We start from the raw sequence: 25664 nt of genomic DNA, 5'->3' as shown, positions 1-25664 counted from the left end.
ACAAATTTTAAAGAAAAAAGTTTTAAACATGAAGAATCCATATTTGTTGTAAAAGAAATTTTTTAGATAACAAATAAAGTAAAATATGAGCTTGCCACTTTGGGGGGAGAAATATAAAATAAATTAAGGAAGTAAAATTTCCACCTCCATGCCATCCTGAGAGGGGATCCCTGCTGACATCTGGTATGTCTTCTTGCAGTGTGAACTTTAGCTCCTGCACTTCCCCACCGAATGGTACCCTCCCTGAAAGGCAGTGAGCACAGGCATGGGACATGGGCCCTTTTGCAGGTGGCACAGCATCCTAAAGCCCTTCCTTTGTTTGCAGAATTTCTGGGTCTGTTTTAGCAGCTGAAAATGGCAGACAGTTACTCTCATAACTGATCTGAAAGCACACATCTAAGTAGAGGAGTTTATTGTTGTACCTGTTTAATGGGATTTTACTATTGCTAGCCCTTCTGCTCCCATAGGAAATGCAGGATCACAGTAGGTGCATCAGACAGCAGGTGACAGTCTACACTTACTCTAGAAATCCTAGCCAAGGGCTTCTCCATGGAGCAAAACTGTCAGAACCACCCTTTGGCATATTTAATAAAAATAATGACTCTCAATAATTGAGCACTTATTATGTGTCAGGCACCCTGTAAGAGCATGGGGTAGGTGTTGGTGGTGGTTTGTTTATCTGTATCAGATGAGAACTGTATCCTCACAGCAATGCTATAAGCTCCTGCCAAACCCTGAAGACCAAGCTATACTGACCACAGTCAGTGATGAGTTCTGGTTGGTCCCTGAGTCAGGCCTGGTGACATTTGTTGCCCCTCAAGGATTGGCTTCTCAGTTCTCACAGACAAGGGCTCCCACCTGGTCCTCTACCCAGGGGGGGACTATACTTCTAGATGTTCCTGTTCAGTGCATAAAGGTCCCAGGAGCCCCAGTATACGTGTCTCCCCAAACTGCTTCTCCTAACCTAGCTGGGAAGGTAAGAAAAGCCCTTGTTTCACCTACACAGAGAAAAAGCCTCTTTCAGGAGGCCCTGCCCAGGCCCAGAAGTTATCTCCTACACTCATAGGTGGCCCTGGGTCCTTTGCCTTAATCAATTTCCTGCTACTTGTTTAATCAGTCTCATCTAATTAGTTCTCCCTGTACAGTTATTTGGATGTTTTCATTCAGTGCTCAAGTGTTTAATACATATACATACATATACACAAACATATATGTAGCTGCTTCCTACTCTGTTCTAATGAGGGTCAGGTAGAAACACATGTGTCTCTTCCCATCCTCAAAGTGTCTCGGGGCTCAAGCAACTTTCTCTCACCTCCCAGGAACAATCTTTCAGCTTGTATTAGATGAGCACTCTAAAGCCATCTGGAAATGGTTAAAGAATAGTTGCTGAGGATTTACAGATAAGAGTTATTTACAAAAGGAAAAACCTACACAGTCCCCACTACTCTCAAAGGAATGGATCAGAGGTCAAACATATTGGAAAAAAATGTGACTTATCCCAGCAACCAATCCCGGCAAAATCACCTGTCTTCCTCCTCACTCTCTCTCCACCTTCTGACTTCTTCCTGATTTTGATGCCTATGTCACAGCTTTCCCTTATATAAGAGAAGGGTTTTTTTGTTGTTGTTGTTTTGTGGTATGCGGGCCTCTCACTGTTGTGGCCTCTCCCGTTGCGGAGCACAGGCTCCGGACGCGCAGGCTCAGCGGCCATGGCTCACGGGCCCAGCCGCTCCGCGGCATGTGGGATCTTACCGGACCGGGGCACGAACCTGCGTCCCCTGCATCGGCAGGCGGACTCTCAACCACTGCGCCACCAGGGAAGCCCGAGAAGGTTTTTTTTTTTTTTAATTGTCTACATAATTAAATACAATGACTAACACAACTGAACACATGAATAAACCAGAGAACAGTACTAGTCATCACAACAAATGGGGAAGGTCACATGTTTGCTCTTTCCCAAAAGGTTCCCTTGGAATTCTTTTGTTTTCATTTGTTACATGAATAAACTCAGTATATATTTATTTAATAAAAAAGAATCTATTAAATAATACATTATACACTGCAATATTCAGCTTCTTTTTAAAAAAATAACCAAGATATCCTTATATGATGCTTACAATATTCATTTTTCTTAGGTGGTCAAAGGTAAACTTCACCTTTGCAGTTCTGTAAGTCACAATCTAGGAGGGTTGACTGGTTTCTCAGCTCAGTGTCCACAAGGCTAAGATCAGGATGCTGGCAGGGCTGAATTCCTTTTCAGAGTCTCTAGGGGAAAATTCACTTCTAAGCTCACTCAGTTTGCTGGCAGAATTTGTTTCTCTGTGCTTGTAGGACTGAGGTCCTGATTCCCTTGCATGCTGTTGGCTGGGGTTGTTCTAGGCTTCTAGAGGCCATCCCTATCCCTTGGCTCATCTTTCTCCATCTTCAAAGCCAGCAATGACACGTGGAGTCTTTCTCATTCTTCTACTCTCTCTGACCTCTCCCTCCCTTGGAATTCTAACAAGTGGCTTTAACCCAACAGCCTGTGCAGTGGCTTTGCTTTGAATACCACCAACACTGTTCTCATCACAGTTCCGAAGGTGTGACCTTAAGCAAAAGAATTGTTTGGAGTCCAGTGCACCTATAATAAACCACCATGCAACTATATGATTATTCACTGGGTTGCTGCTTTCTCTTGAGGTGCAGTACCACAGTTCCAGAATCACTACAGGACAAAACGATAATAAAAGCAAAAGGAGGAGGAGTCCTGAATAGCCAAAATAATACTAGAAAAGAAGAACAAAGTTGAAAGACTCATACTTAATGATTTTAAAACTTACTACAAAGACATGGGAATCCAAACAATGTGGTACTGGCAAAAGGACAGGCATATAGAACAATGGAGTAGAATTGAGAGTCAAGAAATAAACTTATACATCATGGCCAATTGATTGACAAGGATGCCAAGATCATTCAATGGGGAAAGAACAATTTCTTCAATAAATGGTGCTGGGACAACTGGATATCCACATGCAAAAGAATGAAGTTGAATCCCTACCTCATACCAACTTCAAAAATTAACTCAAAATGAATTAATACATAAATATAAGAGCTTAAAACCACAAAACTTTTAGAAGAACATATAGGGGTAAATCTTCCTAACTTTGGGTTTGGCAATGGATTCTTATATTTGACATGCAAGCAAAAGCAACAACAATAAAAAATAGGGAAATTCAACTTCATCAAAATTAAAAACTTGTGTGTATTAAAAGACATTATCAAGAAAGTGAAAAGACAATGTATAAAATGAGAGGTCTCTGCAAGTCATATATCTGATAAAGATCAAGTATCCGGAATATATAAAAAAAATACTTTTCCAATATAATAACAAAAAGGCAATCAACCCACTTAAAAAATGGGTAAACAACTTGAACTGACATTTCTCCAAAGAAGGTATACAAACAGCCAACAACCACATGAAAAGATGCACATCATTAGTCAACAGAGAATGCAAATCAAAACCACATGTTGTACCATTTCATACTCATTAGATGGCTTTAATAAAAAGAAAAATAAAATAAGTGTTGGCAAGGATGTGGAGAAACTGGAACTCAAGTACATTGCTGGTGGGAATGAAAAATGGTGCAGCTACTGTGGAGAACAGTTTTGTAATTCATCAAAAAGTTAAACGTAGGGACTTTGGTTGGCACAGTGGTTAAGAATCCACCTGCCAATGCAGGGGACATGGGTTTCAGCCCTGGTCCAGGAAGATCCCACATGTCACGGAGCAACTAAGCCCATGTGCTACAACTACTGAGCCTGCGTGCCACAACTACTGAAGCCTGCACACCTAGAGCCTGTGCTCCGCAACAAGAGAAGCCACCGCAGTGAGAAGCCCGCACACCGCCATGAAGAATAGCCCCCACTCACCTCAACTAGAGAAAGCCCGTACGCAGCAACAAAGACCCAACACAGCCAAAAATAAAAAAATAAAATAAAATAAATTTATCAAAAAAAAAAGTTAAACATAGAATTAGTATATGACCCAGCAATTCCACTCCTAGGTATATCCCTGAAACAACTGAAAAGAAGGACTCAAATACATATGTTTTTGAGTACATATACACATGTTCATAGCAGCACTATTCACAATAGCCAAAAGATGAAAACAGCCCAAATGTCCATTAATGGATGAATGGATAAATGAATTGTGGTATATACATACAATGGGCATTATTATTCAGCTATAAAAAGGGATGAAACACTGATACATGCTATAACATGGAAGACTCTTAAAAACATTACGCCTAGTGAAAAAAAGCAAAGGTCAAGGGTTGTATGGTTCCGCCACGGGTTGAGGAAGGGAAAAGTGGGGAGCAACTGCTTAGTGGGTAGGGGCTTCTTTGGGGTGATGAAAATTTTTAGAATTAGGTAGAGGTAGTGGTTGCACAAGTTTGTGAATGTGCTAAATGACACTGCATGGCTCACTTTAAAATGGCTAATTGTTGTTATGTGAATTTCCCTTCATTTTTTTAAAAAGGCAGAAGGAAGAAGAAAGACAAGGCAGGCAAAGCAACGCAGGATTTTAGCTAAGACCAAAGCCTTGGGAACAGCAGAAATAAGCACCAGGAGGGGCGCGGGTGCCGGCAGATGTGCTCAGAGGGAAGAAGCAGAGATGGTGTGAACACAGGAAAAGGAGGTGGTTCAATCCGGCGATGGTGTCCTAACAGAAGAGTTGCATTTGTACGCAGTCTAGAATCCACAGAAATGGCCCTTTGTAAAGTCCCTGAAGGAAGGGCACCATGAGGACCACGAGGTAGAAGAAGTTCCTTAAAGGAAGGACAATGTGGTACCTGAAGCTCCTCAAGGTCAATCCTTTGCAGACTCTTCATTCCTTTACATTTGTACAAGAGAAAGAGCAAAGGGCTACCGAGGAGAGGAAAGAGGCGAGTTAACATCTCCAATGCCAGGGAGCTAAATTGGATTTGCTTATTTTTTTTTCTCCCTTTTACAGAAACAGAAAAAACAAAGGGAACATCTCCATTGTAGGGGGAAAAGATCCACATTTCAGGTCTGAAAAAGATTCAGGGTGCCCAATTCAAAATATGAGAGTATGTAACATGTGTGGGGACACGAAATTCTATCTTTGGAATAAGTTCTTGCTGTCACAACTACACAAAGGCTCTTGGGAAATGTCATACAAAGAAGAAAGTAGTTTGGAGCCTCACAAACACCGCTGGGAAATAAAAATGGGAAGGAACATATTATCTACAGTAAGACAGGTCCTACGTATACAACATCTCCTTGTAAAGACTTCCAAAATCCAATGAAATCGGTGACACTGTGCTCATTTTCCAGACGGGAAATCCAAGCCCCAAGCTTCAGAGCTCACATTCTTCCTCCTACACCATAATGCATTGAGCCAGGTGAGAAATTATAAAAGTCACCAGGAGCAACCTCCAGTTTTCCAGTAAACTTCTAATTGCTTGGAGAAGGGGGTGTGACTTTTATTTTTCTATTAGCTCAATAAGGGCTCTCAAACATCTCCAACGAGACAGTGCACTGCATCTATCCAAATTCCATACCGCTGTATTATCACTCGAGGAGTATACAAAATACTACCATTGCATCCGTTTCTTGCTGCTTATTTTTTATAAGAGTAGTGCCTTCTCTCTGCTCCCTGCATGCCCACTGTAAAAGCACATGGCCTGCAGCCACACGGGAAGGGTCAGTAGATCACGTCAGCACTTTTGCCGGCAGAGCCACTGGAATCGTCCTCAAACTGCTCTCTTCCTGCGTTTGTGACACTTGATTCCCCCCACAGGCCACAAAATATGGCAAGTAACGAAGCAGCTGCTGACCTGCAAGGTGGTTACTGCCCAAGGTCACTGGCTGGTTCCTTTCCTGGGAGGCTTTATTTTAGCCCTCAGGCCTCAGCAAGCTGCCCTTTCCCACCTGAGGACAGTGAAGACATGATGCCTGCTCCTCTGTTCATTTCAAAAAAGTAGGCAAGGACTTTCAAATGCAACAATTTCCACTGGCTTTCAACATTTTATTGATAAATCCAAAAAAAATGATAAATTAAAAAGGATCAGGGAACTAAACTGGATTTATTTTTTTCTCCCTCTTATAGAAACAGACCAAACAATGCAAACCTTTCCACTGTACGGGGAAAAAAAAAATCTACGTTTCAGATCTGGAAAAGATTCAGGCTGCCCAATTCAAAATAGGGGTGTGTGGAACACATGTGGAGATGAGAAATTCTCTCTTTGGAATAAGAAGTTCCTGCTGACACGACCACACAAGGACTCTTGGGAAATGTCACACAAAAGCAATTTTAATGTCATGATGACTTCAAAAATAGCATACTCACAAGCTTCATGTGAAAAGCCTGGTCGAAGAAACTAAAAAATATAAGGGCAACAGCTAAAATTTTCTATACTGGACTGTTAGACCTTTTCCAGTTTCTTCAAATCTTTCAGCAAACAAGAAAGGACAAATAACTTTGCTAATATAAACTTCTGAAATTTTCTTTGGCCTGCAAAACAGGATAAGCCTTCAGCATCTACTGAAGTGGATGTCAGTAGAAAACTGACATTATTTTCCCAAGGTATCACATTATAATTATATGGTTTATGCTTTTCTGCTCTAGTATTTTATTTTAAAAATAAGGAAAAGTTGAAAGTTCTTTTTTTTTTACAGTGAACAACCATATTCCCACCACCTAGCTTTTTTGAATATCTAGCCTTTTATCCAGCTCTCTAACCATCAGTTCTTGTTTTGTTTTGTTTTTTAATGTATTTCACAGTAAATACATTGCAGAGTTCAATACTCTTTACCTCTAAACTCTTAGACTGCTGGCATTTTAAATCTTTTCTAGTTAAAGGTTGTGACTTAGCAAGAGGAAAGAGGGAGGAGAAAGTAAGTGAAAGCTCATTACACACCTAGTTCCCTCTTAGAAGGGACATCCCTACGCGGTAGAGGGGTGTCCTTCTGGCAAGGGGAGTAGAGGGTTAGAAACTTCTTCCTTCTCTTTGGTTTTGCTCTCATCTCTCAATTATTCCACAAATCAAGAAAGGGAGGAGAACATTTGAGGCTGGGCCATGCCCACCCCTTGGGGATGCCTCTAACAGTAAAGATTAAGTGGAGATAATAAAAAGTGGATGACAGGCCAGTACTGACCAGTCACTGTCTAAACAAAAGACTTCAGGTTGTCTTAAGGGCTGCCCAGTCTAGCTTACCAGGTAAGGGAGGGAAAGGGAGCCACTGTGCAGAAGTGTGCCCAGGAATGAATGGTGTGTTCACGCCAGAGCATGCCCAGAGTATGGCTACAGGGGGCAAGATCCGTACAGCAGTGGCATTGGAGAGGGCCCCTGTGGTAGAAGTTCTTCCAACATTCTCTTCATACAATGTGACTTTAACACTCTCCCACTGGGAGGTGGGCATTTATGTCTCCTTCCCGTGAAACTGGACAGGCTTGTGACTCACCAGTAACCAAATAATGTGATGGAAATGATGCAGCATGATTGTTAAGGCTACGTCATAAAGAAGATCTGCATCTCCCTTGTCAGGAGGAATAATCACACTGGAGCCCACGTAAGCAGTCCAGCTGCCCTAAAGCCGCCATGCTGTGAAGAAGCCCACAGTTTCCCATGAAGAGAGACATCATGGAGAATCCTGAGACTATATGGAGAGAGAGAGCCCAGTCAGCTTCCAGCTGCTCCAGCCTCCTGTCCTTTCAGCTTCAGATGCCATTTGAATGCAACTACCTGAGGGACCCCAAGCTGGAACAGCACAACGAAGCCCTTCTGGAACCCCTGACCCACAGAAAATGTGAGAGGTGAAAAGGTGGCTGCTTTTGTTTCAAGCCACTACATTTTGGAGTGATTCCTTACACCACAATAAATAACTAAAACAGACCCCAGCGTATAAGCTGGGTCATGATGATACCTCACTTCATACACTGCACAATCCGAGTCTTCACACCTGGTATCAAACTAGCCACTACCTACCTTTCTTATTGTGTAGTTAGTACTCCAGCCTCATCAGTTTACATGCAAGTACCCAAGCTCTTCCAGAACCTTCTCCTGCAACACACATTATATACATATATATATAACTTTTTTCCATTGCCTAAGATGCCCTCTTTTCCTTTTCAAATTTTTTCTACATTCTACCCTTCATTCAAGACTCAGTTTCTTCCAAAAAGTGACCCTATAATTCTGCACTCCTCAAGGTTATCAGTGATATCTTAGCTGCCAAACCCAATCATTTTAATCATAATTCATGCCTACAGGGCATTAAGTCCCAAACGGAAGCAGCAATGGCTCATCAAGGACAGATCAGCTCACTTTCTTTGGACAACAATGCCACCTCACTTCTTTATTGAATGGGGTTACCAAGCTGGGAAATTCCAAAGTGCTGACAAAAAGTCTTATCTAAAGGAAGTAAGCCTCTTCCTAGAGTTTTTCTATAACATTCTGAAGTTGCACTGTCCAATACAGTGCCATTGGCCAAAGGTGGTTTTGAGCACCTGAAATAAGGCTAGTCTGAACTGAGATCTGTTGTAAATATAAAATATACACAGATGAAAATTCTTAAAAAAAAAAAGGTAAAAATATAATTAATAATGTTGAAATGATAAGAATTAGCATATGCTGGGCTAAAATATATATTATTAAAATTAATTTCAAGTGTGATCTTGGACTTCCCAGCCTCCAGTACAGCCTGTTATCACAACCTCTTTTTTTTTTCTTTTTAAATGAGGCTATAGGAAAATTTAAAATTATTCATGCTGCTCACATGCTTTTTCTATTGGACCAAACTTTTGTGCTATGCTGAGTTGAAGGTGCCCAAGGAAACACCATATATTTCTATAAAAGTTTTAGGAAAATACTTTTAAGGCAAAGGTGAAATGTTTGGATATAAAATTTAAAAGGATGGTTAAAAGAGGTGAGAATGAAAAATAACAGAGTTAATATTTATGCTTGGAAATGTTTCTAGCAAGAATAAATGCCAACCATACAGTCACACAGTATCCTTGCTTCTTTTTCAGGACACTGAAATCATTATCCATGATGAAATTCATATAAGGAAAGCTTTGAAATTTCAGATTTTATTTATTTTTTTAACTCTAATATATGTAGCAATTCTACTAACTGAAAATTACCTAGGTGTCTCACTCACTGAAAATTACATAGGTGCAATCACTTTAGGACTTAGATATTTGAAGTAGTAACTTATGATCTATTCAAGGGAAGAAAATGAATTTATACAGCTTCCGAAAGTATGTAAACTTGCACCAGGAAAAGGCCTAAGGGATGAAAAATGTGCCTGCATGAGTGAGGAAGTGAGTAAGAGAACATGTGTCTAGGTAGAGAAGACACTCCAGTGTCTTGTTCAGATATCACTGGGTACCTTTTAACTGTCCTGCATGCCCACCTCCCAGCTTTTCTGTGTTTTGCTTCTAAAGATGGCACTAGCAAATTTCTTAAGAGGAACAGCCTTCAACTTCTAGAGCTGCTTCACCTGCAGAGTCAAGTGCTCCCCAGTTTACAGCCCCTCTCCCACCAGCCCATAGCCAATGGCTGAGGCAGGGATGGGAAAGCCCAGCTCCCTACCTTTAGCAGAAGGAACAGATTCTCAGGAGCAATTACACTCCAGAGCTCCCCCAGGGGTCAGGCTGAGGCAGGGACATTGCCCGAACCACCCCTCTGCTTGGCCCCCTCCTTCTCCCTTACCTTCCCCAACTCCCTAGTTCTCTTGGGAGCACTGCCTTAATAAAACACTTGTGCAAAAATCCCACCTCAGATCTGCTTAGGGAAGCCCAAGCCAAGAATTTTGTGATGTATGAATGGACCCTAAGAAAATGTGAAACCAGATTCTTATTGTTTTGTGTGTGTGTGTGGCTTTATTTTTTTAACATCTTTATTGGAGTATAGTTGCTTTCCAATGGTGTGTTAGCTTCTGCTTTATAACAAAGTGAATCAGTTATACATATACATATATCCCCATATCTCTTCCCTCTTGCGTCTCCCTCCCTCCCACCCTCCCTATCCCACCCCTCTAGGTGGTCACAAAGCACCGAGCTGATCTCCCTGTGCTATGCGGCTTATTGTTGTTTTTGTACCTCAGATAAGTTTCTATAACACTTAAGTATTTAAAATAACTGCACAGTTTAATAAGCAAGAAGTTCTTTGTTCCTAAAGAGCATTGCAGCAGCCCTAGAACAGAGGTCTTAGCCCTAGAAAAAAGATGCTAATAACTGGCACAGCATATATATCTCCAGGTGTGAAAGAAGTTAAGGGTAGCGTGTAAGGCTCCAAAGTAGAAGTAAAAATAAAGAGAAGTCAGCTTAAAGTTTGGTGAGCTTCATAACTGACACTGATGTTACCAATTCTGTACATAATCAATATTTAATAAAAACAATTTCAAGTCATTCAGAAAACAAGAAAGCACCCCAACATTAGGTAAATTTCCCCCAAAAAAGAGTCTACCTTCCAAACTGAAATAAAACAGGGCAGTAGGTATCAAGGGTTGTTTTCTTTCTTTTCATGAAACTTGAAGACAGCCTTTGGTTTAACTAGGCTAATAAATTCCTCTTTACGAAGAGTCATTCAGAAGCTAGAAATTTAAGAGTGAAGATAATTCATCTCATTTTGTTTTCTATAAATATTTCCTATTTTAACACTGATAGAAAGCTAAGCTGAATGTAACATAAATAAGAGAAATCTAAAATACACCTTTTGCCATTAAGGGATTAAAATATATTCTGAATGCCTACTGTGGATGTAATAGTCCTAAAAAAAAAAAAAAAAACACTTAGAACTAATGTACAGCCCACTGTTGGAATCATGGCAAAATAAAGCAGGCTTTCAAGATGAAACCAGAAAGGTTCAGATGCCAGGGTCTAGATAGTCCCCATTTTAAATATGGGAAGACATTATAAAGGAACCCGATTTCACTTCTATTTAAAAAAAAAACCTCATCATAAAAGGTATCCAACAATTGAATGTTGCTAGAGTGGGATGTTTTTAGTTTTAGGAGAGGATAGCACGAAATACACAAGAATTCTCTCTTTGGGAAAAGGGCAAGCCTAACATAAAGATAACAATCAACCAACCTGGTGACATGTGGGACACCAGGTCCCATCAAGTCCTAACAGGTGTGGGGATGGAAGAGTAGCCCACATACTATGTTAGCTGCCCCAGGACCCAATGCCATCTAAAGTCTTTGTAAAATCAAATGCATGGCATTTACACCACTTAATATAGAGGAAATCATTCTTGGAACTTACAATATAGAACAAATAACTTCTAAGCTCTGTTTTTTTTTTTTCTTTTGGACTCTTAAATCAAGTGTTTATTTTCACTAAGTACCTAATTCTTTATAGGGACAATTTATAATCCAGCTGATAAACAATGACTTATTTTTTAAGGATAATACAACTATTGTACAGAGAAAGTGGATAGTCCAGAAAAACGGTTTTTAAAAAAAGAGTAAAAATCAGACATTGTGTCTACACTGATTTAAAGTCCCTACTGAATTATTCAGCACCCCCTACTCCGATTTGCCTGCTAAGACATGGTTTATGAGTCATCCGTGGGGAACAGTAAAATATACTGCACTTGACTAAAAATAAGTAGGAACATTTAATAATAAATCTACTTTCTTGATAGTCTTGTGTCATCATTAAATACTGATCACTTGGAGAAGTGTTGGGCTGTGTGATTCTTCCCTCCCCTCACAGAAAGGCCAGAAGAAAATCAGCCACGGGCCCTGCCAGAAGATGATGGAATATCTGACATGACATGAAACACGGAGAAGAAAATAATATTGATTTTAAATGCCTGGAACCTCGAGTTCACTTATCGAGATGAACAGCAAAGTTGCTGGTTATCTTCTCCTTGTGATCACTATAAAATGACTTCTTGTCCTTTGAAGTAAGAAATGACACATACTCCAAATGTTTTACTTATAACACCAAGTAGAAAATAGCAATTTGACAAAGGGGTCAGAAAAGAACATTTGCTAGAATTCTGGCTCTTGAATAAAGCATAGGCAAGTTATGGTTTATAAATAAAAAGAACTGTGCATATATATTTTAGATTTCCATTTTAGTTTTTCTTTAAAGATTTGTAAAATGGAACTTTAGAGGAACATTGGAAGGATTTAATTACATCATCCTTATAGGTAGTTGCCATAAAATGGAGGGTGTACTACAACTGACAATGATTTTTCCCATCTGTGAGGATCTTCTTAAACAAAATGTGCATAAGATTAAAAACAAGTCACATACATTTCTCCTCAGAAAGAATTACAGAAAACAGCAACTTAATATCTGATGCTTACTAAATGCAGGCAATACTCCCACAGACGGCAAACAGAAAATCCAGCAGAAAATGAAGTACCCAAGGTTGGTGGAATGAATAAACTTGAATCTAGAAAATGCCAGGAGTTGAACACTCTACCACATCAAGGAAAACATCTGTGAATCAATTTTGAGAGGCATTTCAGATGGGACATCAGTGTGAATGAAGGGATTCATTTTACAGACCGAAAGTTCTAGAACCCCACACCTAGCAACTTACCCACTGTGTGCAGAGTACTTACCAGATGGCTGGGGACTGACTGAAGGTGACGTCCACTTAGTCAAATCACAGCGCTGTCCTCTGTGGAGGAAGGACACAGATCAGAGAAAAATCAATGTGAAGGATATTTAGAATTCTTATGGAAAGAAACAGCCCTTTGCACTTCAAAATCAAAGCCTATAATATTCTTTAAAACACATGAGAAAGAGACATTAATAAATTAGTGACATTAGTTTCTAAATGGATGACAAAAACAGACAATCATCAAATCAGAAATCTTAGTGCTACATCCAGCCTATAGGGTTTATACACTCTCTCTACTAAGCTGCTGATCTACAATTCAACCTCTTAACCTATCAAAATAATTAAGCAGAAGTTGAACAACAATGATATCCAAAATGTTCTAGAAGTAGATATAATGATCTTTCCCTGATTGATAGTGAAACTGATAGTAATTTTTAAGAAATCTTTCAAAGAAGAGCAGTGCTGAATAGGAAAGATTTACAATGAAATTGTATCTATGTACAAATAGTCACTATTTTTGATGTGTGTTTTTGTATTGCCTTCATTAACAAGTTGTTATGTAGTTTTGGACTTGACATTGAATTTAGAATTCAAGATCTTTCCAAGATTTTGTGTTGGGTGGGGGAGTGGCATAGTTCCAGGTGATGTCAGAAGTACATAGAAGTAAGAGGAAGCCCATCTGCATTTGGAAAGAAGTTAGAGGCAGAAAAATTGGCAATTGAAATATGGGAAAATGATGTCTGTAAAATCTGAACTGGGATTTTCCCAAGGTCATCATTTATTTATGGAGATGTCCACAGTAAAGTCCCAGATAGAAAGGTACATCCACAAATGAAAAATATGTCATTACAAAAAAAAAAAAAGCAGACTTGGGTCTATATAGACAGACATGGAAAAAAATTCTCAGGTCATAGTATTACTTTTTAAAACCTCAAGTAATGTAGTAATACGTGTACTATGACCCCAGTGTGTTAAAACAAACCTCACTAATCTAGGTGTAAAAACACAGACATGAATATTGTTATATTCAGAAAACATATTTGAAGGGATAACAAGAAACTCAACTGGGCTGCCTCTGGAGAACTGGTACTGTAGGGAGGTAAAAAGGGCCTTTGCAGTTTAACCTAACGAACAATTATGCAATATTTTATCACAAAACATATTACTTTTACAATTAAAATTGAAAAAAACAAGAATCCAATTCATCTAAACTTCCTATGGAAATAAACATTCCATTTTAAGTATATAGAAATAGAGAATATACAGCATCATCTACACATACTTCACTGATTTATTTATTTATTTTATATTATTATTTTTTTTGGCCCCGCTGTGAGACTTGTGGGATCTTAGTTCCCCAACCAGAAATCAAATCCAGGCTCCTCGCGGTGGAAGCATGGAGTCCTAACCACAGGACTGCCAGGGAATTCCCATTACTTCACTGTTTAGTAAATATTTACTATGACCCAGCTTTAAGCATGGATTGCATCATCATATTTAATCGACATAAAAACTCTAAAATGTTTGTACTGTGATTATTCCCATTTTATAGAAGAGAAAACTGAGAAGTTGGGTGTCTATTCAAGAATTACACAAAGCTGGCATTCAAACCCAGGCACCCTGACCAATGTTTAGCTTCCATGGTACTACCCGCTCCATGGCATTTACCATAGTTTCGATATTACATTTATACTTGTAGTGATGTATTAATATGAGACTATAAATTCCATGCAGACAGGGATCATGTGTGTATTAGAACCATGATGTATATCCCCAGCACCGAGATAGTGCCTCCCCACAGCTTCATTGAAAAGGTGAATTATTTAGTGCCCCGCCTAGAGCTGGGAAGTTAAAAATGTTTTATGTCTCTTGGGACTGTAAAACAAGACGAGTTCCAAAAAAGGTCAATAATTAATTAACCCTGCTATACCATGCTCCTCGTTTTGAGAAACCACTTGCTACCCATGTCCTTCTATAACCAGAGATTTAAATACTGGACACATTTTCGCTTTCCTTCTATAATTCTCTAAGTATCCAGCATAAAACTGATACATTGTTCCATAAGCCTTTCTGCTTCATGGCTAGGATATTGCAACATTTGGGAAAGCCAATGTTGAAATACTTAACTACATGGGACTTCCCTGGTGGTGCAGTGGATAAGAATCTGCCTGCCAACACAGGGGACACAGGTTCGATCCCTGGTCTGGGAAGATCTCACACGCTGCGGAGCAACTAAGCCCGTGCGCCACAACTACTGAGCCTGCTCTCTAGAGCCCGCGAATCACAACTACTGAGCATGTGTTCCGCAACTACTGAAGCCCTTGTGCGGAGAGCCTGTGCTCCACAACAAGAGGAGCCACCGCAGTGAGAAGTCCGTGCACTGCAATGAAGAGTAGCCCCCGCTCGCCACAGCTAGAGACAGCCCACATGCAGCAACAAACACCCAACACAGCCAAAAATATAAAAATAAAATTAAATCTTAAAAAAAAAAGTTAAAAAAAAAGAAATACTTAACTACAAAGAGGTGAAGCAGTAAAAACAGTTTGTCATGAATTATTTAGCTATTGGCATATAGTGGGCAAACTACTATAACTGACTTAGTGTTGTAGTCATATGTGAATCAAGGCCTCAACCTACCAACATTTTCATCCTAGTATTATTACTCTAGGTGTTGAAGGGTGTAAACGGGTCTTTGGTAAAGGAGAGACTGAATAGATGAGTGAGTGTGTGTGGGTGTGTGTCTGTGAATAGGCCTCTATGACTCTCTGTGTGTTTATGTGTCTCTGTGTGTGCACGGGTCTTTCAAAAGAGGAAAGATAGTTTTCTATAATGTAGACAGAAACCTAATAAATAGTCACACAAAATCCCCAAATCTCAGATCCTATTAGTGCTGGTGTAAACAACAGCTGTTTTTCATTCAACAAGGGTGCCAAGACTATTAAAGAGGGAAAGATAGTCTACTCAACAAATAGTACTGGGACAACTGGAAATCCACACACAGAGGAATGAAGGTCGACTCCTATCTCACACCATACACAAAAAATAGCTCAAAATGGATCATAGATGTAAATATAAGAGCTAAAACTATAAAACTCTTAGGAGTAAATATAGGAACAAATCTTTGTGACCACGGGTTAGGCGATGGTCTCATAGATATAACACCAAAAGCACAAACAACGAAAGAAAAAATGAATAAGTTGGACTTCACCAAATTAAAAACTTCTGTGCTTCAAAGGTCATCATCAAGAAAGTGAAAAGACAACCCAGAAAACAGAAGATTTTTCCAAATCATGTATCTGATAAGAGACTTATATCCAGAATATTTTAAGAAGGACTATTATAACTTAACAATAAAAAGACAAATAACTCAATTTAAAAATGGGTAAATAATCTGAATAGACATTTCCCCCCCAGAAGATATACAAATATATAAAGAGATGTTCAACCATAAGAGAAAATTAAGTCAAAACCACAATGAGATACTACTTCACACCCACTAGGATAACTATAATCAGAAGACAGGTTAGAAAAAGTGTTAGTGAGAATTTGGAGAAATCAGAACCCTCCTACATTGCTTGTGGGAATATAAAATGCTTCAGCTGCTTTGGAAAATATCCTGGCAATTCCTCAACTGGTTAAACATAGAATTACCATATGGCTCAGTAATTCTGGTCCGAGTTATGTACCGAAGAGAAATGAAAATACACGTCCACAAACAAAAAATGTTCATGTACATTTTTCATGACAGCATTATTTATAACAGCCAGAAGGTGGAAATAATCCCAATGTCCATCAACTGATGAATGGATTAAAAAATGTGATATGTCCATACAATAGACTGTTATTCAGCAATAAAAAGAATGCAACATGAATACATGCGACAACATGGATGAACCTTAAAAAAATTATACTAAATGAAAGAAGCCACTCACAAAGGCCACAACTTATATGACTCCATGTATATGAAATGTCCAGAATAAGCAAATCCACAGAGATAGAGAGCAGATTAGTGGTTGTGCGGGACTGGAGGGGCAGAGAAGGTGGGGAGTGGACGCTCAGGGGTGTGGGATTTCTCTTTGAGGTGATGAAAATGTTCTGAGATTAGACTGTAGAAACGGTTGCACAACTTTGTGAATATACTAAAAACCACTAAATCATACACTGCGAGTGGGTGAATTTTATGTTTTGTAAATGATATTTCATTAAAGCAGTTAAAAAAAAGGTTATCTTTCAGTAAGTTTGCCAGTGAATATTAGTTGGCTTCTTTCAAAAATGACAAAATACTTACTTACACTCTCCAAGAAAACAGTAAGTAGTGAACATTTACATTTTTACGAGACAAACTATTGTAATTCTCCATGGGATTTCTTGTGATGGGAAATACATACAATTATATTTTACCTTTGCCAAAGAAGAGCGTATGCCTGCAAAGTACCACTAATGACAGATGCCACAGTGCTTGAGATATAGTCTTATTTCAAAGCAATGAGGAGCTTTAGCCAAGTGTGAAGTTTTTATTTCTTAGTGGAGGGAAAAAAACCTACAAATATCTGAGGCTTACATTACGAGGCGTAATTTTGTGAATCTATATACTGAACACAAAGGACTAGCATTCAACGCTCTTCCCAAGATATTCAATATTGAAATTTTGTTTTCAAGTGAAGAATAACTGGGCAAGACTGAATCAAAACAGAGATCATTTCACTGTGATCTGCTACTGAACATGGAAAATTATTGTTTTGCAAACAAACAGAATGTTAGAAAACAGTTATGTCAGTGAGTTTTTGCAGTGTAACCAACCACCTCAAACCTGTGTGGCTTAAATTAGCAAATATTTATTTTGGTTCACACAATGATCTCAAGTTGGTGAGAATGGCAAGAGTGTAGATCCCACTGCACAAGCACTTCTCAAGCCTCTGCTGTGTCACATGTGCTAACGTAGCATTGGGCAAAGCAAGCCACGTGGTCAGGCCCAGATTCAAAGGATGGAGAGAGCCCCATTTCTTGATGGGACTTTGCACCCTTGAAGGGCATGGATACAGGGAGGGAAAAACTTGGCGGCCATCTTTACAATCTACCATAGTATTGTTTCCAAATGGAACACACTCCCACTGATGGCCCACAGATATTTTACAGTTTATTACAGTACAGTTTTTATTCATGGTACAGCTTACATGTAAAATATATGTATTTTACCATGGTACATGGAGAGAGAATGTACAGTGCATATACATTAATGCAACTTCTATTTATGGAAAATGATATCAGGTCTCTATTGAAATTAATCGTATCACTATAAATATACTAATGGCTATTTACTATAGTAACATTATCATGTTACCAGTTATTTATCAGTTATCTTTTCTTTTTAAGTGAATATATTTAAGCGGAAAAGATGAGTAATAAGTTCAGGTGAAAGACAGATTTCGCCAAATCCATAGAAGTAGCTCAGGAATAATCCAAGTTTAGAAACCCATGGGGTAGGACAATGCTTCTGAAACTTAACATACATACAAATCACCAAAGTTATCAGCAGATTCTGGTTGAGACCAGAGATTCCGCAGCTCTAACAAGCTCCCGGGAGGTGCTGATGTTGCTGGTTCTAGAGCACACCCTGAGCAGCAAACACGTAGAAGGGCAGAAGCCTGGCTATCAGAGAAAGCCGAGAACAGTCATTTTACCAGCCGAGTGGTCTTCAAGCAGCTGACTTCACCTCTCTGAGATCATTCCTCATCTGTAAGACGTATGTAATGTTAACACCCATCTCAGAATCTCTCTCTCTCTCTCTCTCTCTCTCTCTCTCTCTCTATATATATATACACACATATATATATATATATATATATATATATATATATATAAATCACCTTGCTGTACCCTGAAACTAGCACTATATTGTCAGTCAACTGTAGTTATATTAAAAAAAGAAAACACTAGGATCTTTGAAACTCATTTTGCCAAAGCAATCACATTTGATACTTTCACATAAGAGTATGCACACATCGACATCTCCTCAGAGCCACTCCACAAGCATATACTGAGCAAACCCTGTGGCCTGACACTGTCCTTGGCTCTGAGGACATGACAGTGACCAAGCAAGAGAAACCACTGTCCAAGTTGAGCTCACACCCCAAACCCCAAACTGCTCACATAACTCTCTCCTCTGAGTTGCACTGAAAGAGAGGCTGCCGAGGGCCTGATGTGGCCACATACATGTTTACATTTCCCTACGGTGATCTTTGAACATTTGAGCTGATTGTTAACACTTACATAACGGGAGATTTCATATAAAATATCAGAACCCCAGCATCTCTTGGAAATCTGGAAGACTGGGCAACAGGGACCCAGAGAGCCGCCTGTATGCCAGCCACAGCTGAGAGGTGGCTGTCGCTCCTGAGGTCTGGGTCTGCCAGGTCCCCACAGCGCCCCCTCCTGGTCACTCCCACGAGATGGCCCCTCACCCATGTTCTCTGGCTCTTCTCCTTGCACTGGGTTAGCGAGCCCCCCCAAATGAAACCACAGTCAGCAATGCTGACGAGCATGGAAAGAAGGGGAGTCCACCTTCCTAGTCTGCGCATTTTCCCTTTACCATCGTGCAATAAATGTCTAGCAAGGGAGCAATTTTGTCATTCCTCTGCCCCTCCCTGAAGTCTAAAACTGCCAGTTTGAGAAACCATTCTAAGCTCTGCCTCGATCTGGATCTGTCATTTACTGTGGCTAACTGGATCTAAAATGGTTAACTGGGGGCTCTTTATAGGAGTTTATTATGAGTCATTTTATGAGTGTCATTTTTTTTTCTCTAAATAGTGGCAATGGCTTTGCAATTACCTAGCTACCTTCTTTTGTCTGGTTTCCCTCGTGCATTGGACACAAATTTAGTAGCTCTTGGTACTGTAGGTCAGAAGTCTGGGTCCAGCTGCTGGGCTCTCTGTTGAACAAGGCTAAAATCAAGGTCTCTGTAGGCTTCCTTCCTTTCTGGAGCCTGAGGAATGATCCACTTCCAAGTTCAGGCAGGTTGTTGGCCAGTTTCACTTCCTTACAGTCATAGGACTGGGGGCCGTTCCCAGCTGGCTGTCAGCAGGGTGCCAAGCCAAGCACCCAGATGCTACCTACACTCCTTGCCTCACAGCCCCACCTCTTCCAGGCCAGCGGTGGACAATCTCCCCCTCATGGAATCCCTCTCTCTCCTTGAATCTTTCTTTAGTCCCTACTAGAGACTCAGCTGACTAGGACAGGCCAACCAAAGAAAAGCTCATTCTGCAAGTCAGCTGCACCATCTAACATAACCTCATCACAGGAGTGACATCCATCAAGGTCACAGTCACCAGGGTAGGAGTCCTGGGGCCATACGAGAATTCTGCCTGCTATACCTAGTACCTAATTGCTGCATGCATTTGTTGTCTGTATGCATTTTTTTTTTCTCAGGTTGGGAGCTGACATCATGTCACAAGGCAGGCTAACTGGCCAACAGACAGGATGTATGGAAGTTAAACCCAGCGAGTAGCTTTGTAACAGTTCTCCCATTTATCACTAGAGTAGCTAATGCTCTAACCCTAAGAATGCATGTACTCTGCCAACTTCCAGATGTATATGAGATGCTTCTCTTCTTGAACTTAAACTGACCTTATGAAATTAGATGTGCAGAAAATTGATATTCTGAAGGAGGAGGGGGAGAAGAAGGAGAAGAAGGAAAAGAAGAAGAAAACAGATACATAACTAATACCTAGAAGGACCAAAAAAAAAAAAAATTTAAGTATCCAAATACCATCATGCACTAAAATTTTTTAAATTAAATTGTTATATTTTCTACACGGTCTCAACCAATTTAACAGCTTTTCACTCAACAGACTTGGCTATTTGGAAATTACATAGAGGCAATGTATACATAACCACACTAACAGTTGAAGGAAAAGGATAAAAATAATTAAAAGCATGCTTAATATAGTCAGTAGCTCATGGCATAATAACCAATTAATGAGAAATTACTAAGTCCAGGTGCTGCTCTCAGTGTTTCATGTATATTAACTCGTTAAATCTCACCAAACTCCATGTAGCAGAAACTTTCTACAGAAGAGGAGACTGAGTCACAGGGTAGTTATATTACTGAGCCAGAGTCACGTGGTAAGAAAAGGCGTGTGAATTCAAACCGTGGACTCTTCCTCTTAAAACCATAGCTGTCTGTGCACTTATCTGTGTTTCCATGTTGTGAAATAGGGATGCTTCCTGCACCTATCATACAGCACAAGGTGGTGGCCAAGCACCTAGGCACTGCACTCAAATAGATCTGGTTCACATCCAAGGCCAAGGGGTGAGAGTTGGGGCTGCAGCCTTGCCAAGGGGTGTGACTCTATAATTTGCATAAAGACACCCCATGTGCCAGCAGCAGCCTTGTCCAAGCAAGCCTATGAAGACTTCTTAAAAAAGAAAATAATCCAGGCATTCCTTAACCCCCTATATCCTTATTTGGAAGAGGAGAGATGAAAACTGTGATTGATTCCTTCTTTCTCTTTTTCATTCCTTCCAAACCCTTTTCCATTGTCCTACATTTGAAATTGAGAGATTATGAAAAGATAGCAACAAAGCAAAAGCTAACACTAGAAGCAAAGAATAGAAACCACTGGCTCCCTTTCCTACTATAGAGAAGAAAGTGAGCCTTTCTTTAGGTAATGAGAAAGGAAAAACCTGTAGTTCAATACCCTCCAACCTTTTCCATCAGTTCCACCCAGCCAAAGCAGGGTCATCATGGCATCGGGTGCCATCAGCAGCACAGACCCCAAGAAACACAGGCTTAGCAGTTGTAATAATAGGTCACTGGAGGCGGAGCTGGAGGTGGAGGTGGAAGTGGAGTGGGGGTGGGAGGCACATCCTGATATCTGTATTAAGGGAACTCTTGATTTCCGAGTGGGGAAGGGATGGCTTAAGAGTTTGGGGTTAGCAGGTGCAAACTATTATATATAAGATAGATAAACAACAAGGTCCTACTGTGTAGCACAGGGAACTATATTCAATATCCTGTGATAAACCATAATGGAAAAGAACGTGAAAAATTATATGTATATATATATATATATATAATTGAATCACTTTTCTGTACACCAGAAACTAACATAACATTGTAAATCAACTATACTTCAATTAAAAAATAAATAAATAGAAAAGGAACACTTGCTTTCAACGATGCATTTCCATAGCTAGGTTGGACAAGCTCACGTGTCAGTTGGCATTTACTCAGTGATTGCTCCTGGTACCAGCAAGGCGCTGACCAAGGACTGTTACCACCCAGGGTCCTCTCTGTGAGGAGGTGAGTGACTAGAACTATTCTTTAATCAGTCCTCTTTATGTTCTCCTATGGTTCCATCTCGGCTCCATTGCCCTGGTGGGCACAGAGCAGAAACTACAGAAGTATAAATGTATTTTGTCAGAGAAACCTCCCTTTAATCTGATGCTTTCCGGAGTTGCTTATTTGGGAGAGGTCTTAGTTTTTCCCAAGTTTTATTTGGTAGAATTTCTCAAGCCACATAATTTGACTTAAAATTGCTATGCACTGCAGCCAGAACACTCAAATAGGTTTGAGATCAGACATAATTCTCAAAGTCCTTGGCTGCCTGTGGTCGTCAGTGATCCCTCAGAACATTCAAACAGGGTCTTAGTTTCAGAAACTTGGATGTGTGCCAACCCAGGTAATTATTCTCTGCCTACCTTATTTCCCCAGGCAATTTTAATTGAAAATGGTATTATCCTTTACCTCAGTTCTAATCTGCTCTGAAGTGTCCCTGTGTCCTGCTTCTTTCTCCCATCATAAGCTAACTGAGCTGGTTTCTTTTTGAAGCTTAAGTTAAAAAAAAAGAAATGTTTCTGAGTCTCCCAAGGGGGAAAATATCAGATAAATATGAGCCATTTAATTAGTCTCAAACCAGTGCACCAAATACCACTGGCAGCAGCTGCAAGAAACCCCTCCTTGATGCCTAACCTTATGAAAAGTTTCTTTTGTGGATAGAAATACAAAGGTTTTCTTACTGAGAACTGACCAAAAAAGAAAAAAGGGTGGGAGGAGGGGAGTGGGAGAGACAATGAGATGACTTTACTCTCCTGAAATGATTTTAAAAGGTACTGTTGCCTTGATTCAGAGTTGGCAGAACAAAATGCACCATTTAACACAGGATGCCTGAAATTCAATGAAAATGCAACAGAAATGTGCTTTTTGGTTACTTCCAACAAGCATGACCTTTAACCAGTAATGTCCAATAGAAATATGATGAAAACCACAATTGTGAGTTACATATGTAATTTTAGTTTCCAGGAGCACTATTAAAAAGGTAAAAAGAAAAGGAATACTACTCAGCGATAAAAAGGGAAAGAACTCTTGGTAACATAATTTGGGTAGATCTCCAGGGAACTTTACTGAGCAAAAAAAGCTAATCTCAAAAGGTTACAAACTATATAGTTCCATTTGTATGGCATTCTTGAAATGACACAAGTACACAAATGGATAACAGATTACTGATTTCCAGTAGTTAGGGAGGAGAGGAGGTAGGCTATGGCTACAGTATCTGGCAAACCTGATCCTTGCAATAGAATTCTTATGTATTTTGACAGTGGTGGTGGTCATATCAACCTACACAGGTGAATAACTTGCACAGAACTAAACACACACACACAGAGACACACAAACACCAGTACATGTAAATCTGGTAAAATCTGAATAAGGTCAGTGGGCTGTATCCATATAAATTTTGTGGTTGTGATGCTATACCTAGGTTGTGTAAGATGGTACCAACTCCATGTGAATCTATTATAGTCTGAGAATTAAAAGTTTAAAAATGTGAATTTAATATTAATAAGAGTTAACCCAGTATTTGCAGAATTTTCTTATATAATTGAGGTACATGTAATTGATAGAAAAATTACTGAGGTGGTTTAAAATTCCTTTTTTTTTCTTCTTCTTGCATTCTAAGTCTTTGGAATCCAGTGTGTAGTTTACATTCAGAGAATATTTCAACTCCCACGTGTGGCTCTGACTCCAGGTACTGGGTAGCAAAAATGCTTCAGACTGAGCCTAATATCCATTTCCCAACCCCCTCCAGTGACACAAACTAACATTGAAACACCTTTGCTTTCTGGAAGTCTCTCCCAGGGCAGGTTTATAATGAAACCCTTAGAGCTTAGACAGTCACTGGAAAATATGATCGGCTGGGAGAGAAAATTTCATCACTGGTACCAACCTGAATTTGTTTTGGACCACAGATCCAAGATACAAATGAATAACTAATCCCTATTAAGGAGACTTCTAGTATCTTCTAAGAAATAATTCCTAAGAAGAATTTCAAGAGCTATAACACATAGACTGGGCTCAAGGATTAAGATTTTAAACTATTTTTGAATCTTTGTAACTTTTCCTATTGGGTTTTTTCTCTCTCTCTTTGCTTTCGTATTTCCCCGTGGTGATTAGAAGTGCGATGATTTAAATAAGAAAGCCTTGTGGCCATGAAACTCAGAGATTCAATTTTCCTCCTCAGTCAGTCATGGAGGAGAAAGAAACAGGTGATAAGTGTGTGATGGAAACTTTGAAAAATACATAAAATTAGGCCAAATCTCTTGGGACTCTGAAAAGTAAAACAGAGAGCAGACTTGGTTCTCAGACCAGGTATGATAAGGAGCCCAGGGCTCAATCTCAAAAGACCACTGCAGTCTCCATCCTTCAGAGAAGGTGGAAACGAGATGAGGAAATCCTATTCCCAAATGGAGCCTTGAGGTATAAAAAGAGTGGGTTTTGGAATGAGAGAGACCTATCTTTGAGAATACAAGTCAATTAACCTCTCTTGGCCCTAGCTTCCTTGTTTGTAAAGTAGCAAAATTATCTACCTGACTCATTGTTGTGAAGTTAAACAGAATAATACACGAAAAGTGCCTATCACATTCCCCAATCCAAGGTGGGTGATCAATTACTGTCCTCTCCCTTCTCCTCTATTTCTGCACTCAAGTAAGGAGGCACATAGAGAAAATGATGTGTGCAAATTAAGCTAAGAATAGTAACAGCAGAAACTCGAGTTGTTGCTCTAGAGTAATGCCAGAGAGAAAAATATTTCATTTTAATCTGTTGCGCTTCACTTCTAATCTGCTGGTAGGAAGCTGGTTTCAGGATCAATCTAGATTTATAGCACTCTTGAGACAGCTAAGTACGAGAGAAGCAGGTACCCCTAAGGCAGAGGACACAAAAGAGTCTAGAAAAATGGAAACAGAGCTGGTTTGACCAGAGAATCATGACCTCAAAAACCTTTATGTAGTCACATCTTTCATAAACATAAAATGCATCCTCCAGTCAGCAAGTGAAAATAGAAAAAATAAATAAATAAAGAGTATGGCACAGTTTACAAGAACCACTCAATGCCTTAAGTTCTCTTGTTATGAATTATGTAAATTTGAGACTGGTATTTATGTTTGTTGGATCATTTTTTTGGGTCACAGACAACGGGTCAACCACTTGTTCTATGAGAAATTACATCACCAGCTGGCCCACTGGAGCCCAATACACTGGGATATGGCAATAAGTTGGGTTTTTATTGATGGAATTGAACTCTACAAACTCTTCAAGACCCAGAACATGGCTGCTGAGGCCAAGGCCCTGACACAGGTACCATATTGAATAGATGGGCTCCAAATGCACAGTCTAGGATAATCTGTATGGACAACAGCCTTCTCTGATTCTGTTTCCTGTTCATCTGCATTTGATTTTATGAACAAACTAAAGCAGCTGATTTATCTACAACTCTAACAAGTTCTCTGCCTTTGTCAGCACCACCACCGGCACCAAACTAGGCTAACCAGCTGGCAGGATCCCTCTGAAACAGCTTCTGGGAGAATGTGGGATGGTTTTCTGCCATTGCTACTTCTGACCTCGGAATCAAAGTCTACGAGTACTACCTGAAGCAAGACTAAGTCTCGCAAGGAAACCCCAGCAACTGAAGTAAAATGAAATGAGGAACTAAGACACAGATGTGCTCACTCTCCTAGGACATTCAGGCTTCTCCAGTGGCTGGACTCAGAGGCAGAGCTGGTTTTATTAATCAAGAG

The 25664-nt window shown here is 39.8% G+C and overlaps 1 protein-coding gene across 1 annotated transcript in view; it reads right to left on the bottom strand.

Annotated features, from left to right (window-relative positions):
- Positions 1-25664, bottom strand: part of PLCB4 (phospholipase C beta 4) — a 419470-nt gene that overhangs the window by 249169 nt on the left and 144637 nt on the right. The window contains exon 2 of the mRNA XM_060031226.1: positions 12592-12650. The gene's annotated coding sequence lies outside the window, so the exon portion shown is untranslated. The remainder of the gene's footprint in view (positions 1-12591; positions 12651-25664) is intronic.

The sequence above is a fragment of the Delphinus delphis genome, chromosome 15, assembly GCF_949987515.2.
Source record: "Delphinus delphis chromosome 15, mDelDel1.2, whole genome shotgun sequence".
NCBI lineage: Eukaryota > Metazoa > Chordata > Mammalia > Artiodactyla > Delphinidae > Delphinus > Delphinus delphis.
Note: the sequence above shows the minus strand (reverse complement) of the source record. Positions and strands in the feature narration are given on the sequence as shown.